General features: G+C 40.5%; 2 protein-coding genes across 4 annotated transcripts in view; one reads left to right on the top strand and one right to left on the bottom strand.

Moving 5' to 3' along the window:
- The window catches only part of RMDN1 (regulator of microtubule dynamics 1), a 69,723-nt gene that overhangs the window by 40,390 nt on the left and 16,022 nt on the right, over nt 1-13,311 (bottom strand). The gene's annotated exons all lie outside the window — the stretch shown is intronic.
- The window catches only part of CPNE3 (copine 3), a 102,536-nt gene that overhangs the window by 11,660 nt on the left and 77,565 nt on the right, over nt 1-13,311 (top strand). The gene's annotated exons all lie outside the window — the stretch shown is intronic.

Raw genomic sequence — 13,311 nt, forward strand, 5'->3', positions numbered from 1 at the left:
ATAAGAGAATACAGTATATAGTACAGGTTATAAGAGAATCCAGTATATAGCACAGGTTATAAGAGAATACAGTATATAGCACAGGTTATAAGAGAATACAGTATATAGTACAGGTTATAAGAGAATCCAGTATATAGCACAGGTTATAAGAGAATACAGTATATAGCACAGGTTATAAGAGAATACAGTATATAGCACAGGTTATAAGAGAATACAGTATATAGTACAGGTTATAAGAGAATACAGTATATAGTACAGGTTATAAGAGAATACAGTATATAGCACAGGTTATAAGAGAATCCAGTATATAGTACAGGTTATAAGAGAATCCAGTATATAGTACAGGTTATAAGAGAATACAGTATATAGTACAGGTTATAAGAGAATACAGTATATAGTACAGGTTATAAGAGAATCCAGTATATAGTACAGGTTATAAGAGAATCCAGTATATAGTACAGGTTATAAGAGAATACAGTATATAGCACAGGTTATAAGAGAATACAGTATATAGTACAGGTTATAAGAGAATACAGTATATAGTACAGGTTATAAGAGAATACAGTATATAGTACAGGTTATAAGAGAATCCAGTATATAGTACAGGTTATAAGAGAATACAGTATATAGTACAGGTTATAAGAGAATCCAGTATATAGTACAGGTTATAAGAGAATACAGTATATAGTACAGGTTATAAGAGAATACAGTATATAGTACAGGTTATAAGAGAATCCAGTATATAGTACAGGTTATAAGAGAATACAGTATATAGTACAGGTTATAAGAGAATCCAGTATATAGTACAGGTTATAAGAGAATACAGTATATAGTACAGGTTATAAGAGAATACAGTATATAGTACAGGTTATAAGAGAATACAGTATATAGTACAGGTTATAAGAGAATACAGTATATAGTACAGGTTATAAGAGAATCCAGTATATAGTACAGGTTATAAGAGAATACAGTATATAGTACAGGTTATAAGAGAATACAGTATATAGTACAGGTTATAAGAGAATACAGTATATAGCACAGGTTATAAGAGAATACAGTATATAGTACAGGTTATAAGAGAATCCAGTATATAGTACAGGTTATAAGAGAATACAGTATATAGTACAGGTTATAAGAGAATCCAGTATATAGTACAGGTTATAAGAGAATACAGTATATAGTACAGGTTATAAGAGAATCCAGTATATAGTACAGGTTATAAGAGAATACAGTATATAGTACAGGTTATAAGAGAATCCAGTATATAGCACAGGTTATAAGAGAATACAGTATATAGTACAGGTTATAAGAGAATCCAGTATATAGCACAGGTTATAAGAGAATACAGTATATAGTATAGGTTATAAGAGAATACAGTATATAGTACAGGTTATAAGAGAACACAGTATATAGTACAGGTTATAAGAGAATCCAGTATATAGTACAGGTTATAAGAGAATCCAGTATATAGTACAGGTTATAAGAGAATCCAGTATATAGTACAGGTTATAAGAGAATACAGTATATAGTACAGGTTATAAGAGAATCCAGTATATAGTACAGGTTATAAGAGAATACAGTATATAGTACAGGTTATAAGAGAATACAGTATATAGTACAGGTTATAAGAGAATAAAGTATATAGTACAGGTTATAAGAGAATACAGTATATAGTACAGGTTATAAGAGAATCCAGTATATAGTACAGGTTATAAGAGAATCCAGTATATAGTACAGGTTATAAGAGAATACAGTATATAGTACAGGTTATAAGAGAATACAGTATATAGTACAGGTTATAAGAGAATACAGTATATAGTACAGGTTATAAGAGAACACAGTATATAGTACAGGTTATAAGAGAATCCAGTATATAGTACAGGTTATAAGAGAATATGTTACGCGGAGCGCTCCGGGTCCCCGCTCCTCCCCGGAGCGCTCGCAGCATCCTCTCATTCGCAGCGCCCCGGTCAGACCTGCTGACCGGGTGCGCTGCAATATCACTCCCAGCCGGGATGCGATTCGCGACGCAGGAGGCGCCCGCTCGCGATGCGCATTCCGGCTCCCGTACCTGACCCGTTCCCCGTCTGTCTTGTCCCGGCGCGCGCGGCCCCGCTCCTTAGGGCGCGCGCGCACCGGGTCTCTGCAATTTAAAGGGCCACTGCGCCACTGATTGGCGCAGCAGGCCTAATCAGTGTTATCACCTGTGCACTCCCTACTTATACCTCACTTCCCCTGCACTCCCTCGCCGGATCTTGTTGCCATTGTGCCAGTGAAAGCGTTCCCTTGTGTGTTCCTAGCCTGTGTTCCAGACCTCCTGCCGTTGCCCCTGACTACGATCCTTGCTGCCTGCCCTGACCTTCTGCTACGTCCGACCTTGCTCTTGTCTACTCCCTTGTACCGCGCTTATCTTCAGCAGTCAGAGAGGTTGAGCCGTTGCTGGTGGATATGACCTGGTTGCTTCCGCCGCTGCAAGACCATCCCGCTTTGCGGCGGGCTCTGGTGAATACCAGTAGCAACTTAGAACCGGTCCACCAACACGGTCCACGCCAATCCCTCTCTGGCACAGAGGATCCACCTCCAGCCAGCCGAATCGTGACAGTAGATCCGGCCATGGATCCCGCTGAAGTCCCGCTGCCAGTTGTCGCCGACCTCACCACGGTGGTCGCCCAGCAGTCGCAACAGATAGCGCAACAAGGCCACCAGCTGTCTCAACTGACCGTGATGCTACAGCAGCTATTACCACAGCTCCATCAATCTTCTCCTCCGCCAGCTCCTGCACCTCCTCCGCAGCGAGTGGCCGCTTCCAGCCTTCGATTATCCTTGCCGGATAAATTTGATGGGGACTCTAAGTTTTGCCGTGGCTTTCTTTCGCAATGTTCCCTGCACTTGGAGATGATGTCGGACCAGTTTCCTACTGAAAAGTCTAAGGTGGCTTTCGTAGTCAGCCTTCTGTCTGGGAAAGCTCTGTCATGGGCCACACCGCTCTGGAACCGCAATGACCCTGTCACTGCCTCTGTACACTCCTTCTTCACGGAGATTCGAAGTGTCTTTGAGGAACCTGCCCGAGCCTCTTCTGCTGAGACTGCCCTGCTGAACCTGGTCCAGGGTAATTCTTCTGTTGGCGAGTACGCCATCCAATTCTGTACTCTTGCCTCCGAATTATCCTGGAATAACGAGGCCCTCTGCGCAACCTTTAAAAAATGCCTATCCAGTAACATTAAAGATGTGCTGGCCGCACGAGAAATTCCTGCTAACCTGCATGAACTTATTCATCTTGCCACCCGCATTGACATGCGTTTTTCCGAAAGGCGTCAGGAGCTCCGCCAGGATATGGACTTTGTTCGCACGTGGCGGTTTCTCTCCCCGGCTCCTCTCTCCTCTGGTCCTCTGCAATCCGTTCCTGTGCCTCCCGCCGTGGAGGCTATGCAAGTTGACTGGTCTCGCTTGACACCTCAAGAGAGGACACGACGCCGCATGGAGAATGTTTGCCTGTACTGTGCCGGTACTAAACATTTCTTGAAGGATTGTCCTATCCGTCCTCCCCGCCTGGAAAGACGTACGCTGACTCCGCACAAAGGTGAGACAGCTCTTGATGTGAACTCTGCTTCTCCACGCCTTACTGTGCCTGTGCAGATATCTTCTTCTACCTTCTCCTTCTCTGCTATGGCCTTCTTGGATTCCGGATCTGCAGGAAATTTTATTTTGGCCTCTCTCATCAACAGGTTCAACATCCCGGTGACCAGTCTCGCCAGACCCCTCTACATCAAATCTGTTAACAATGAAATATTGGACTGTACCGTGCGTTACCACACGGAACCTCTCCTAATGTGCATTGGACCCCATCACGAAAAAATTGAATTTTTGGTCCTCTCTAACTGCACTTCAGAAATTCTTCTTGGATTACCGTGGCTTCAACGCCATTCCCCAACCCTTGATTGGTCCACAGGAGAAATCAAGAACTGGGGTACTTCTTGTCACAAGGACTGTCTTAAACCGGTTCCCAGTACTCACAGTCATGACCCTGTGGTTCCCCCGGTATCTGGTCTTCCTAAGGCCTATCTGGACTATGCTGATGTTTTTTGCAAAAAGCAAGCAGAGACTTTGCCTCCTCACAGGCCTTATGACTGTCCTATTGACCTCCTCCCGGGTACTACTCCACCCCGGGGCAGAATCTATCCTCTGTCTGCTCCAGAAACCCAAGCCATGTCGGAGTACATCCGGGAGAATTTAAAAAAGGGGTTTATCCGCAAGTCCTCCTCTCCTGCCGGAGCTGGATTTTTTTTTGTGTCCAAAAAAGATGGCTCCCTACGCCCTTGCATTGATTACCGCGGACTTAATAAAATCACGGTAAAAAAACGCTACCCCTTACCTCTTATCTCGGAACTCTTTGATCGTCTACAAGGCGCCCACATCTTTACCAAACTGGACTTAAGAGGTGCTTATAATCTCATCCGCATCAGGGAGGGGGACGAATGGAAGACTGCATTTAACACCAGAGATTGACACTTTGAGTATCTGGTCATGCCCTTTGGCCTGTGCAACGCCCCTGCCGTCTTCCAAGACTTTGTTAATGAAATTTTTCGTGATCTCCTATATACCTGTGTTGTGGTTTACCTGGACGATATTCTGATTTTTTCTGCCAACTTAGAAGAACACCGCCAGCATGTCCGCATGGTTCTTCAGAGGCTTCGGGACAATCAACTTTATGCCAAAATGGAAAAATGTCTCTTTGAATGTTAATCTCTTCCTTTCCTAGGATACTTGGTCTCTGGCCAGGGACTACAAATGGACCCAGATAAACTATCTGCCGTGTTAGATTGGCCACACCCCTCCGGACTCCGTGCTATCCAACGTTTTTTGGGGTTCGCCGATTATTACAGACAATTCATTCCACACTTCTCCACTATTGTGGCTCCTATCGTGGCTTTAACCAAGAAAAATGCCAATCCTAAGTCCTGGTCTCCCCAAGCGGAAGACGCATTTAAACATCTCAAGTCTGCCTTTTCTTCTGCTCCATCTAAACCCATCTAAACCCTTTCTATTGGAGGTAGATGCCTCCTTAGTGGGAGCTGGAGCAGTTCTTCTACAAATAAATTCTTCCGGGCATGCTGTTACTTGTGGTTTTTTTTCTAGGACCTTCTCTCCGGCGGAGAAAAACTACTCCATTGGTGATCGAGAACTACTGGCCATTAAATTGGCGCTTGAGGAATGGAGGCACCTGCTGGAGGGATCAAAATATCCAGTTATTATATACACTGATCACAAGAATCTCTCCTATCTCCAGTCTGCCCAACGACTGAACCCTCGCCAGGCTAGGTGGTCGTTGTTCTTTGCCCGTTTTAACTTTGAAATCCATTTTCGCCCTGCTGACAAGAACATTAGGGCCGATGCCCTCTCTCGTTCTTCTGATGCCTCTGAAGTAGAGGCCTCTCCGCAACACATCATTTCTCTGGACTGTCTGATCTCCACTTCTCCAGCTTCCATCAGGCAAACTCCTCCAGGGAAGACCTTCGTTTCTCCACGCCAGCGTCTCGGGATTCTCAAATGGGGACACTCCTCCCACCTCGCAGGCCATGCGGGCATCAAAAAATCCTTTCAACTCATCTCTCGATTTTATTGGTGGCCGACTCTGGAGACTGATGTTGTTGATTTCGTGCGGGCCTGTACTGTCTGTGCCCAGGATAAGACTCCTCGCCAGAAGCCTGCTGGTCTCCTTCATCCTCTGCCTGTTCCTGAACAGCCTTGGTCACAGATTGGTATGGACTTTATTACGGACTTGCCCTCATCCCGTGGCAACACAGTTGTTTGGGTGGTCGTTGATCGATTTTCCAAGATGGCACATTTTATTCCTCTTCCTGGTCTTCCTTCAGCGCCTCAGTTGGCAAAGCAATTTTTTATACACATTTTTCGCCTTCACGGTTTGCCCACGCATATCGTCTCGGATAGAGGCGTCCAATTCGTGTCTAAATTCTGGAGGGCCCTCTGTAAACAGCTCAAGATCAAATTAAACTTCTCTTCTTCTTATCATCCCCAATCCAATGGGCAAGTAGAAAGAATTAATCAGGTCCTGGGTGACTATTTACGGCATTTTGTTTCCTCCCGCCAGGATGACTGGGCAGATCTTCTACCATGGGACGAATTCTCATACAACTTCAGAGTCTCCGAATCTTCTGCTAAATCCCCATTTTTCGTGGTGTACGGCCGTCACCCTCTTCCTCCCCTCCCTACTCCCTTGCCCTCTGGTTTGCCCGCTGTGGATGAAGTGACTCGTGATCTTTCCACCATATGGAAAGAGACCCAAAATTCTCTTTTACAGTCTTCATCCCGGATGAAAAAATTTGCTGATAAAAAAAGAAGAACTCCCCCCATTTTTGCTCCCGGAGACAAGGTATGGCTCTCCGCTAAGTATGTCCGCTTTCGTGTCCCCAGTTACAAACTGGGACCACGCTATCTTGGTCCTTTCAAAATCTTGTGCCAGATTAACCCTGTCTCTTACAAACTCCTTCTTCCTCCTTCTCTCCGTATTCCCAATGCCTTCCATGTCTCTCTCCTTAAACCACTCATCCTTAACCGCTTCTCTCCCAAAGTTGTTTCTCCCACTCCTGTTTCCGGTTCGTCTGACGTCTTCTCTGTGAAGGAGATTCTGGCCTCCAAGATTGTCAGGGGTACAAAAGATTTTTTTTGGTGGATTGGGAGAACTGTGGCCCAGAGGAGAGATCTTGGGAACCTGAGGACAACATCCTAGACAAAAGTCTTATCCTCAGGTTCTCAGGCTCCAAGAAGAGGGGGAGACCCAAGGGGGGGGGGTACTGTTACGCCGAGCGCTCCGGGTCCCCGCTCCTCCCCGGAGCGCTCGCAGCATCCTCTCATTCGCAGCGCCCCGGTCAGACCTGCTGACCGGGTGCGCTGCAATATCACTCCCAGCTGGGATGCGATTTGCGTTGCAGGAGGCGCCCGCTCGCGATGCGCATCCCGGCTCCCGTACCTGACCCGTTCCCCGTCTGTCTTGTCCCGGCGCGCGCGGCCCCGCTCCTTAGGGCGCGCGCGCGCCGGGTCTCTGCAATTTAAAGGGCCACTGCGCCACTGATTGGCGCAGCAGGCCTAATCAGTGTTATCACCTGTGCACTCCCTACTTATACCTCACTTCCCCTGCACTCCCTTGCCGGATCTTGTTGCCATTGTGCCAGTGAAAGCGTTCCCTTGTGTGTTCCTAGCCTGTGTTCCAGACCTCCTGCCGTTGCCCCTGACTACGATCCCTGCTGTCTGCCCTGACCTTCTGCTACGTCCGACCTTGCTCTTGTCTACTCCCTTGTACCGCGCTTATCTACAGCAGTCAGAGAGGTTGAGCCGTTGCTGGTGGATACGACCTGGTTGCTACCGCCGCTGCAAGACCATCCCGCTTTGCGGCGGGCTCTGGTGAATACCAGTAGCAACTTAGAACCGGTCCACCAACACGGTCCACGCCAATCCCTCTCTGGCACAGAGGATCCACCTCCAGCCAGCCGAATCGTGACAGAATACAGTAAATAGTACAGGTTATAAGAGAATCCAGTATATAGCACAGATTATAAGAGAATCCAGTATATAGTACAGGTTATAAGAGAATCCAGTATATAGTACAGGTTATAAGAGAATCCAGTATATAGCACAGGTTATAAGAGAATCCAGTATATAGCACAGGTTATAAGAGAATCCAGTATATAGTACAGGTTATAAGAGAATCCAGTATATAGTACAGGTTATAAGAGAATCCAGTATATAGTACAGGTTATAAGAGAATCCAGTATATAGTACAGGTTATAAGAGAATCCAGTATATAGTACAGGTTATAAGAGAATACAGTATATAGTACAGGTTATAAGAGAATACAGTATATAGTACAGGTTATAAGAGAATCCAGTATATAGTACAGGTTATAAGAGAATCCAGTATATAGTACAGGTTATAAGAGAATACAGTATATAGTACAGGTTATAAGAGAATACAGTATATAGTACAGGTTATAAGAGAATACAGTATATAGTACAGGTTATAAGAAATTTTGATAATGAGATAAGAAGCTCAAATCCACATTAAGTCCCCTGTTTTTCGAGTCAAAAAGCAGTATCATTTTGGCTTCAAATGTCTTTCTCTCTTGAGTGTTTTTGAAGTTCCCTCTCAGTATCTTGATTGTAAGGTCATGTATGGAGTGGCCTGTTTGGGTAAAATGGTGTCCAACTGGGGTGCAGTAGTCCTTTTCTTTATGGCGGTTGATGGAATGTCTGTGTAGATTCATCCTTTCGTTGAGTTTCCGGCTGGTTTCACCAATGTAGCATCCCATGTCACACTTGGTGCATTGTATCATGCAGACCACATTTCGGGATGTGCAGCAGTATAGTCCCCTAATGTTATAGGTCTTGTTGTTGTGGGTGGCTTCCACCTTGGTGCAGATATGTTGGCAGAGTTTACAGCGAGGTTTGGTGCAGGGTTTGGTCCCATTCTCTGTGTCTGTTCTTTCTGTTGGTAATTTTCTGCTGACCAGCTTTTGTTTTAAATTGTGTGGTTATCTGAAGGCCAAGATGGGAGGTTTAGGGAAGATTTCTTTTAGCATCTCATCTTCCGCCAATATCGGCTGTAGGTCCTTGATCATTTTTCTTATTTCTTCAAGGGCCGGATTGTATGTGGCTACTAGTGGTACGTGTGGTGATGGTTGTATCTCTCTGTATTGTATCAGGTGTTCCGTGGTGTGTGAAGGGCGGAGTGTATTTTCCTATTGATTGTCCTAGGTTTGTATCCTTTTTGTTTGAATTTCTCAGACAGTGTTTGTAGGTGCAGGTCTCTGTCATCAGGGTTGGAGCAGATGCGATGATACCTGGTAGTTTGGTGAAACCAGCCGGAAACTTAACGAAAGGATGAATCTACACAGACATTCCATCAACCGCCATAAAGAAAATGACTACTGCTCCCCAGTTGGACACCATTTTACCCAAACAGGCCGCTCCATACATGACCTTACAATCAAGATACTGAGAGGGAACTTCAAAAACACTCAAGAGAGAAAGACATTTGAAGCCAAAATGATACTGTTTTTTGACTCGAAAAACAGGAGACTTAATGTGGATTTGAGCTTCTTATCTCATTATCAAAATTTCTTATAACCTGCGCGATACTGTATTCTCTTATAACCTGTGCTATATACTGGATTCTCTTATAACCTGTACTATATGCTGTATTCTCTTATAACCTGTACTATATACTGTATTCTATTATAACCTGTGCTATATACTGGATTCTCTTATAACCTGTACTATATACTGTATTCTCTTATAACCTGTACTATATACTGTATTCTCTTATAACCTGTACTATATACTGTATTCTCTTATAACCTGTACTATATACTGTATTCTCTAATAACCTGTACTATATACTGTATTCTCTTATAACCTGTACTATATACTGGATTCTCTTATAACCTGTACTATATACTGTATTCTCTTATAACCTGTGCTATATACTGTATTCTCTTATAACCTGTGCTATATACTGTATTCTCTTATAACCTGTACTATATACTGTATTCTCTTATAACCTGTACTATATACTGTATTCTCTTATAACCTGTACTATATACTGTATTCTCTTATAACCTGTACTATATACTGGATTCTCTTATAACCTGTACTATATACTGGATTCTCTTATAACCTGTACTATATACTGGATTCTCTTATAACCTGTACTATATACTGGATTCTCTTATAACCTGTACTATATACTGGATTCTCTTATAACCTGTACTATATACTGTATTCTCTTATAACCTGTGCTATATACTGTATTCTCTTATAACCTGTGCTATATACTGTATTCTCTTATAACCTGTACTATATACTGTATTCTCTTATAACCTGTACTATATACTGTATTCTCTTATAACCTGTACTATATACTGTATTCTCTTATAACCTGTACTATATACTGTATTCTCTTATAACCTGTACTATATACTGTATTCTCTTATAACCTGTACTATATACTGTGTTCTCTTATAACCTGTACTATATACTGTGTTCTCTTATAACCTGTACTATATACTGTATTCTCTTATAACCTGTGCTATATACTGTATTCTCTTATAACCTGTACTAAATACTGTATTCTCTTATAACCTGTACTATATACTGTGTTCTCTTATAACCTGTGCTATATACTGTATTCTCTTATAACCTGTACTATATACTGGATTCTCTTATAACCTGTACTATATACTGTATTCTCTTATAACCTGTACTATATACTGTATTCTCTTATAACCTGTACTATATACTGTATTCTCTTATAACCTGTACTATATACTGGATTCTCTTATGACCTGTACTATATACTGTATTCTCTTATAACCTGTACTATATACTGTATTCTCTTATAACCTGTACTATATACTGTATTCTCTTATAACCTGTACTATATACTGGATTCTCTTATAACCTGTACTATATACTGTATTCTCTTATAACCTGTACTATATACTGTATTCTCTTATAACCTGTACTATATACTGGATTCTCTTATAACCTGTACTATATACTGGATTCTCTTATAACCTGTACTATATACTGTATTCTCTTATAACCTGTACTATATACTGTGTTCTCTTATAACCTGTGCTATATACTGTATTCTCTTATAACCTGTACTATATACTGGATTCTCTTATAACCTGTACTATATACTGTATTCTCTTATAACCTGTACTATATACTGTATTCTCTTATAACCTGTACTATATACTGGATTCTCTTATAACCTGTACTATATACTGTATTCTCTTATAACCTGTACTATATACTGTATTCTCTTATAACCTGTACTATATACTGGATTCTCTTATAACCTGTACTATATACTGTATTCTCTTATAACCTGTACTATATACTGTATTCTCTTATAACCTGTGCTATATACTGTATTCTCTTATAACCTGTACTATATACTGTATTCTCTTATAACCTGTACTATATACTTTATTCTCTTATAACCTGTACTATATACTGTATTCTCTTATAACCTGTACTATATACTGTATTCTCTTATAACCTGTACTATATACTGGATTCTCTTATAACCTGTACTATATACTGGATTCTCTTATAACCTGTACTATATACTGTATTCTCTTATAACCTGTGCTATATACTGTATTCTCTTATAACCTGTACTATATACTGGATTCTCTTATAACCTGTACTATATACTGGATTCTCTTATAACCTGTACTATATACTGTATTCTCTTATAACCTGTACTATATACTGTATTCTCTTATAACCTGTACTATATACTGGATTCTCTTATAACCTGTACTATATACTGGATTCTCTTATAACCTGTACTATATACTGGATTCTCTTATAACCTGTACTATATACTGTATTCTCTTATAACCTGTACTATATACTGGATTCTCTTATAACCTGTACTATATACTGTATTCTCTTATAACCTGTGCTATATACTGTATTCTCTTATAACCTGTACTATATACTGGATTCTCTTATAACCTGTACTATATACTGTATTCTCTTATAACCTGTACTATATACTGTGTTCTCTTATAACCTGTACTATATACTGTATTCTCTTATAACCTGTACTATATACTGGATTCTCTTATAACCTGTACTATATACTGTATTCTCTTATAACCTGTACTATATACTGTATTCTCTTATAACCTGTACTATATACTGTATTCTCTTATAACCTGTGCTATATACTGGATTCTCTTATAACCTGTGCTATATACTGTATTCTCTTATAACCTGTGCTATATACTGGATTCTCTTATAACCTGTACTATATACTGTATTCTCTTATAACCTGTACTATATACTGGATTCTCTTATAACCTGCACTGTGTTCTCTTATAACCTGTGCTATATACTGGATTCTCTTATAACCTGTGCTATATACTGTATTCTCTTATAACCTGTACTATATACTGTATTCTCTTATAACCTGTACTATATACTGGATTCTCTTATAACCTGTACTATATACTGGATTCTCTTATAACCTGTACTATATACTGTATTCTCTTATAACCTGTGCTATATACTGTATTCTCTTATAACCTGTGCTATATACTGTATTCTCTTATAACCTGTACTATATACTGTATTCTCTTATAACCTGTGCTATATACTGTATTCTCTTATAACCTGTACTATATACTGTATTCTCTTATAACCTGTGCTATATACTGTATTCTCTTATAACCTGTACTATATACTGGATTCTCTTATAACCTGTACTATATACTGTATTCTCTTATAACCTGTACTATATACTGGATTCTCTTATAACCTGCACTGTGTTCTCTTATAACCTGTGCTATATACTGGATTCTCTTATAACCTGTGCTATATACTGTATTCTCTTATAACCTGTACTATATACTGTATTCTCTTATAACCTGTACTATATACTGGATTCTCTTATAACCTGTACTATATACTGGATTCTCTTATAACCTGTACTATATACTGTATTCTCTTATAACCTGTGCTATATACTGTATTCTCTTATAACCTGTGCTATATACTGTATTCTCTTATAACCTGTACTATATACTGTATTCTCTTATAACCTGTGCTATATACTGTATTCTCTTATAACCTGTACTATATACTGTATTCTCTTATAACCTGTGCTATATACTGTATTCTCTTATAACCTGTACTATATACTGGATTCTCTTATAACCTGCACTGTGTTCTCTTTTGTATCTCACTATGTCCTGCTAATTATCAGTCTCTCCCCTGCTCCCCCCTTTTCTCATGTTATCTATTCAGTCTATGTTCCCATAACAGGACAATTTATGGCCCATCTTAGTGTGAATTCTCCACATCTATTGTCTTAACCCCTGCATATCTGTGAGATGATAAAGGGAGGAATCCCAAAAGCTGCTCTCTACAAAATGCTGTTAGTCCAATAAAAAAAGGTATTACAAGATACTGCAACATTTTATGATTTGCATCTATATATATACGGTATATATATATATATATATATATATATATATATATATATATATATATAGGGGAATATACAAAGCAGCTCATTACACAACCTTTTCAGGTAGTGTTCCCTGGTATCAGCTTAGCTCCTGTTTTTTTTGGGGGGAGGGGGGTTGTTTGCCATACATTTTAAGGTAAAATGAGTGATGTCATTATAAAGTACAATTGGTAACATAAAATACATACAATCATACAGTCATTCTATAAGAAGTACAGTGTAATATACTGATATAAAGAACAGACCACT

Source organism: Hyla sarda, chromosome 5 (assembly GCF_029499605.1).
Source record: "Hyla sarda isolate aHylSar1 chromosome 5, aHylSar1.hap1, whole genome shotgun sequence".
Classification (NCBI taxonomy): domain Eukaryota; kingdom Metazoa; phylum Chordata; class Amphibia; order Anura; family Hylidae; genus Hyla; species Hyla sarda.